Source organism: Arachis ipaensis, chromosome B10, assembly GCF_000816755.2.
Source record: "Arachis ipaensis cultivar K30076 chromosome B10, Araip1.1, whole genome shotgun sequence".
NCBI classification, from domain to species: Eukaryota; Viridiplantae; Streptophyta; class Magnoliopsida; order Fabales; family Fabaceae; genus Arachis; species Arachis ipaensis.
Window position 1 is genome coordinate 132053618 of NC_029794.2, and position 7536 is coordinate 132061153.

Genomic DNA, 7536 nt, shown 5'->3' on the forward strand with positions numbered 1-7536 from the left:
CTTATAATATAAAAATAGATTTACAAGATAAAAATATTTTAATTATTGTGAATAAAATTGAGCCATATGAAATACTACTAATATTTTTAAAAAATTGTATATCTAAAAACATGATTTATCTTTATAAAAAATTAAGTGGATCTAATTTGTCTCCAAAACTAGTTCAAGAAATAAGAATTGTCTCATATTTATAAGAGGTATTATACTTTTAATTTTAGACAATATGATATTTGATATGGGATGCTGAAACTGAGATTGGGGGACTAAAACTTATTAATATTGTGTTTGTTAATTAGAGACTTAAACTAAGATTTCAGTTTTGAGACAAAATTTAAGTCTTTTCAATACTTTTAAAAAATGAAAACACAAATTGAAGGTTTTGGTAGGTTTAGAGAAGGGGGGTTGAATCTATGCCTTTCTTTTAGTTGCTGTTATTTCCCTTTTTTAAACAAACTTTCAATTTAGGTTCTGTTTGAACTCAGCAGCGGAAATTTATGAGACAATTTATTTTTGTCTCATGAATATCAGAAAATAGAACTCAGCAGAGAAGAGAAAAGCTAACACCAGCATGTATCCTGGTTCGGTTACCTTGTGCTATGCAACCTACATCCAGTCTCCTCCACAACTATGGAAGAATTTCACTATAGTTAATAGTATTACATACACCAATTTCACAGGATTGACCCAATCCTTTCACACTCAAGTTCTAACCTAACTTGACATTGGCTATGCTAATACCTAACTAATCACTCTTAGTGCTAACCTAATTAAGAAAGGGATACCTCACAGGTACAAGATACAAGACATAAACACACCTAAAGAAATCTGAAAATAACTCTAGGCTTTTTTCTCAAGTGTATCACTCAGCCTTTTTTCACTCATGGCTTTTACTTGAACTCTCTCAATATGCCTTTTCTCACAAGAAATTACAGAAAGATAAACATTGAAAAGTACATTACAATCTGTAAAACATGAAGGAAATTGACTTCATCAGCAGCCTCTTTGCTATGTGCAAAACCATATTCGCAAACCTCAGATTTAGTTCTTCAGTATTGGCCGAATGCTTCTTTGAAAGAAAGCATTATCCAAGTAGAAAAACTTCTTAACAGAACACTGTTCTCACACTCTGGTTTTCTCTCCTTGCCTTTTGAATGAGCAGCAAGCTTCTTTTATCTCCTTGCATGTTGCTTGGTTCTGCTTCCAAGGTCAACACATTGAGCCTTGAGCTTCACCAACCCACAGAATCACTTTTTCTCCTTAATCCTCAGAGTAGAAACTTTCCTTCTGACTTCTTTATCTTGACCGAAAGTCATAAAGCAGCAACCATAGAGATCTTCTCATGGTCAACATGATCTGAACCCTTGAAAACTAACTTGGTCCCCAAGTCTTGTTTAACACCGTAGATACACAGCAGGGAAGAACAGAAATCCTCTTTCCCTTGTATCCCATTTCGGATAGAGCAGAGGGTTGGGAAGAAGAGATGTAACCGAGTTGCATGTATGAGGAAAAGATTTACCTATAACCTAAGCTTGATTTGGTTTGGATTTGTTGAGATGATTTCTGCCTTTCAAGCTTAGTTTCTCTTTCTTGCTTCTTTGATGACTATCTTGGTGAAGAAGCTCTCTCTTTCTCTTTCTTACTTTTCTGAAGTTGATTTGACTTGGTCAGAGAGTAGAGGAACGTTGCACTTCAAAAGAGAGAAGACTTTAATCTTACAAGAGAAGCTTTGTGGGATGGATACGGGTTTGGATTGAATTTTCATTAAGCAACCCGATTGGCCCATCAGTTCCTTAGGCTTCTTTCTTTGCTTTTCCTTGGGCTTCTAATTTTTTGCTTTCAATCCAATATCCTTGCTGATTGTTTTTTATTCCATTTGGGCTATTGAATTTTGGCCTGCAACAATAAACAATTAGTAATAAGTAAGTATAATTAATTAACACTAATTATTTATTTTGCCCAAAAATAATGTTTGTCATCACTAATTAATTTAGTTAATTTCTTAACTCAACACAAATGACCAAAATTTTTAGAGATGAAAATTGAAATAATAACATTTTATTCATTAAATATTCTCATTATCTTTTTAATTTTTCAAGTTTATATATCCCTCTACAAATACGAAGGTTCTAACTAGGTTTTATTTGGAATAAGTATTGTTTTGGTCCTTAATGTTGAGGGTCAGAATCAAAACCATCCTAATGTAATTTTTGATTTAAAATCATCCTTAATGTTACATTTCATTTTAAAATCATCCTTTCTAATAATTTTTTTTATAAATAGTTCTTTTAAATAAAAAATATATAAAATTAAAAAAAAAAGATGAAAAAACCCAAAGAGGAGAGCGCGTTCTCGCCACTGCTTCTCGCCGCCTCACCGCTGTTCCTTGCCGCTTCTGTTTCTTGCTTCGATTTCTGTTTCTGCTTCATCTTCTGCTTTTTCTGTGTCTGCTTGAGTGCTTCTGCTTCGTCTTCTACTTTCTGCTTCTGCATTTTTGTTTCATCTTCTACTTTCTGCTTCTGCTTCTGCATTGTCTGCTTCTGCTTCTACATTTTCTGCTTGGTCTTCTACTTTCTGCTTCTGCTTGAGTGCTTCTGCTTCTACATCTTCTGGGTCTGCTTCTGCTTCTATTTCTAATATGATTTTAATTTGTTGCTTTCTGATTTTATCATTATTATATGTTAATTTGTTGAATCTGAATTTGATTTGTTGAATCTGAATTTGAATAATGGATTTGTTCATCATAATTCCTAATTTCCTAATTTTTATTGTTGATTTTGTTATTGTTTTTATTTCTGAGTTGCTGTTACTTTTTTTTTTGTTTTTGGATTTCTTAAATTTTTTATTTTGAGTTGTGTGTTCTTTTTTTTGTTGAATCTGTATTTTTAATTTGTTAATGAAAGAAGAATTTGTTCTTCTGGAAGAAGAAGAACAAGAGAATTTCTTCTCCTAAAGGAAGAAGAACAAGAAGAATGAAATGGTGAAAAAAGGGTATTTTTGTCATTTAAAAAAATTATTAAAAAGAACGATTTTAAAATGAAATGCAACATTAAAAACGATTCTAAATCAAAAATTACATGGGAGACGAAAATAATACTTATCCCAATTTATTTCTCCTCCCTCCAAAGATTGTGCTTCCCTGCTCTGGATATCTCACAGCGTCATTCAAAGGATGGAGCTAGGGGCATTGTCCTTGCCAGAAGGACTACTTGTCGTTGCTGTCATCAGCGCCACTAGAAGGAATATTAGAGGCATGAATCAAGATTGGGAAAAACGTATTTCACAACAAAATAAAGAAAAGTTTTTCGGTTCTTCAAATACAACAAAGCACGCAACATAGATCAATTCGTTTTTCATCATCACCATTATGAAAAAAGAGAGGCAACATTTATTCAACGTAGACACCATGTGTATTTGTATATCTAAATATGTGACAGAGTAACTCATAGAAAGAGATATAAAAAAGAACTGTTGGCCAACGCCCACTAACCTCACGGTGGCGACCTCCACAGTGGTGAGATGAAGAGGCACGGCCTTTGGAATACATAAAAAAGAATACATAAAACATTTTAGTTTAAATTATAATCCAATTAGATTGATTTAATTTTGAAAAATAAAAATAACCGTTTCTTAATTGTTAAAAGAGATTGATGGAGATAGTAGGAAGAGAATTGAAACGGTTATCTCCCACTATCCAGTGAGAGATAATCGTTTAAATTCTCTTCCCACTGTCCCATCAACTTTTTTGAATACTGATTGATTAAACATATCCATTTTAATCTCTTCTACCAATCTTTTTATGTACTAATTACATGTTAAAAGTTTAGATTATTGATAATATTAATATTTTTTAAATTATTTATTTCAGTAATTATTATAATTAATTTATTTATTAAAATAAAAAATCCGGGGTTTATGGACAAGGAAAAATACAAATTATGTATGGAAAAATCTCTTGAGATGATAATTTCAGCCGCAAGAAATATTTCTACTTAAAATCGGAGAAAGACATGCATGATGAAGTTCCGATTCACAATATTTTTCGAGAAAATGATAAATAGGTTCCTGGTTTTTTACCTTGCAGATATTTTTGTTCTTAACTATTAAAAAATACTTTTAAGTCCATCAGCTAAAATTCGACGGATTAGTCCCTCCATCCAAATACATCCGTCAGACTCAATAGAAAAGTCTGACGTGGCTCCGTTCTACTTACCTAGCATTACGGTTGTCAACGTGGCACATTAGTGGAAGGCCATTTTTGAAAAATAGACAAAGAAGTCTCTCACTCTCAATGCTACGTCGTTTTGTGGCAGCAACACCAATGACCTTCTGTATTCACTACGACGGCTTGAGAGTTCATTAGAGTTAATATCTTCTGTAGCTTGAGAAGTTGCAAGCCACTTGAGAAGATGTTGGGCTTCCCTTTCTGCAGCCTAAAGAGTAGAAAACAAGGATATTTTGACAACTTAAGAATTTCAACTCACCATTATATGCTCGCTATAAATACTTGATTTCTTGTAAAAAGAGTCTGGTATAGGATGGCAAAATTTCATCTTTGATAGGTGCAAATGACACATGCCATACAAGTTGTAATCAACCTAACAAAAATAAGGGGAAGGGGATCGCCAGGTGAATGCAGTCAGAAGATAAAGATGTGGTTATGATTAAAGCATTAAAACCATATAAGCAACAAAATCGACTTAATTTAAGAAGATAAAAATTTTGTCATGTTTAGGTAAGCCTACCAAATTATAACAATTCATATGAAAGAACATACCAGAAACTGAAGAATATAGAGAATATGTGATTCATAAGGTTGTAAACATTTGTTAAGAACAGCACCAGCCTAGAAAGGAAAAGTCAACATAAAAGTTAATTCTCCGTATCATCAAACTAATGTATACTAGTTTCAAAAATACTTTGTATTAATAGACAAAATTCTTTGTATCCTAAGATTATACCAAGAGAAGATTAGCAGCACGGGAAACACCGACACCATATTTATGTAAGACTATATATATAAACACTAGAACTAAAATGAAGGACTAAATTTGAGAATTTTAAATTAATCCTAATTCTAACACATATAGTAATACCTGGAAGGCTTTCTCGAGAGAAGCAGTAACCTTATACGTGTATGCATGACCTATGCAATACCATAAAAAATTGCATTCCAAGAATTATGTCACTATTTTCTGGGAGCACAAATATTGGAGATCATTCGATATATCAAAAGCGTCATCCAGATGCTTGAAATTGACTTTGAAACATACACACAAACACACTAAAATGGGACCACTAAATACACAAATTGTTAATTTGCCATTACCTTCTTAGTCTGGTTGAAGTGGTATATCCGAACATAGCACATCCATATAAGGCAAGGCCTACAAACGTATGTACGAATACTCAATCCGAATTTTTCAAAAGTCCCCAAGTCCTTTCAACCTTGTGACAGCAACACCAGTGGCATCCCAACCCTCTGGCTATGACAAACTTTTTATGTTATTGAACATCAACTTTCGAAGTTTATGTATAGAACTATTAAGTCTAATTCTTCAGCATTTCCATATTTCTTCAGATATTCAAAACATAATTTTAACATATTGATATTATAACTTGAGCTACGTTTAGATTACAGATCCATAAATAGCCAAAATAGCATGTTTCAATACACAAGAGAAACCTAGAACAATCCATTCTCTATCATGATTTCTATAATTCATTTCTCAAGCACTAGATACATAAAAAGCAACACAAATAGCACATATAATTACATCAATACACCAAGCTAATGGGTTTTTCTTCTTCTCCAAAGCAATAATCTTCTCCAAAACAGCCATTCTATTATTCAATTCCTCTTCCTATTCTACAACTTCAACCTGTTTCTCACCCAAATGTCTCTTATCAGAGATGCAACCATTGCTTCCAATTCTAGCAAGATGCTCATCGACCAAAACAAAAAATTTGCAATGAGGTTCCTTTCCCTGTCAAAATTCTTAATATCATTTACTGTCTACAACTATTTCAGATCAAACCAAAACAAATTTTTTAACTTACCTTATAGAATGGGCAACCCAAGAAGATTCTGTTAGGGTTGCTAATGGTCCTCGACATATACATTATTGCATAAACTCCACAAAGCACATCGAGGCGACGACGTCGTTTACATCTCCAGCATGCACAACACATGAAACTGAGCTTGAAGCATAATTTTCTTTTCTTACTCCACTTATGCTTCTTCTTGAGGTTGATGATGCTCCCTTCGTAGCCATTGTTGCTGTACGCAGAGCTCCTCTCCTCACCACTAGCCACCAGTCCAAACGAACAAACCAAATCAATTTGAGGATTAGGGTAACATACAAAACGACGTAGCATTGAGAGCGAGGGACTTTTTTGTCCATTTTTTAAAAGTGGCCTTCCACTAATGTGCCATGTTGACAGCCATAATGCCAGGTAAGTAGAACGGGAACTACGTCAGACTTTTTCGTTAGGTTTGATGGAGGCATTTGGACGGAGGGACTAATCCGTCCAACTTTTAAGGAGGTGAGGGACTTAAAAGTATTTTTCAATGGTCAGAAATAAAAAATATCTGTAAAGTAAAAGGTCAGAAACCTATTTATCTTTTTCTCATATTTCTATATTGATATGCAATTTATTTTTTTTTTCAATTAAAATTGGTTCAAATTTGCTTGTAGTTCTTGATTTGTATGTGAAATGAATATCTATTAGAGAAGAATAAGTAAAATATTACATTATACGCAACAAAGAATGTGGCTCCTCAAATAAAACCAATTTCTCTTATTGAAAGATCCTCCATGCAGTAATATATGTATATCTTCATCAGAAATAGGGCTGGCAATTCATACCCTATTCGCGGGTATCCAACTCAGTCCAACTCGTTCGGGTAAGGTAGGGTACGATCCGGGTATGCCTGCGGGTAGGGTAGGGTATGGATTTAGGGTGTACCTTACCCTACCCTACCCACACCTCAAATATAATACATATTTTATAAAAATTAGGTATATAGTGAAAGAAGTGAGAGTTAAATCCACAACCTCTCTTATGTAATGACTTACAATAAGTGAACAACCACTAAACTAGTTAGTTAATTTAGTAATTTAGAGCATTAGTTTGTTAATTTTTTATGTTATTAATATATATAAAATTTGAAATGATTGAATTTTATATTTACTTTGAAAAAATTTGATATTTATACGGGTAGGGTAGGGTAGGATATGGTTTAGAACTTTAGGGTGCGGGTAGGGTTAAGGTTGAGAGATTCTCAACCCGCGGGTAGAATATGGTAGAGTTTTAATAGAATTTTCAACCCGCGGGTAGGGTTAGGGTAGGGTCCAAACCCTATCCTACCCTACACATTGCCAGCCCTAATCAGAAACCATCCATTATCTTTTCTACGTTCAACATTTGAAGAGAAATATATCTCAAATTTTAAATAATCAATGGTATATTAAAGATACTAACTAATTAATTTTTAAGTAAAATATATTTTTTTATCCTTAAAATTTTAAAATATTA

General features: G+C 33.2%; 1 long non-coding RNA gene across 1 annotated transcript; it reads right to left on the reverse strand.

Annotated features, from left to right (window-relative positions):
* LOC110267539 lies at positions 4551-4986 on the reverse strand. Its single transcript, XR_002355292.1, has 3 exons — positions 4959-4986; positions 4775-4843; positions 4551-4595 (listed from the first exon to the last, which is right to left on the reverse strand). It is a non-coding gene; the product is annotated as an uncharacterized LOC110267539 (long non-coding RNA).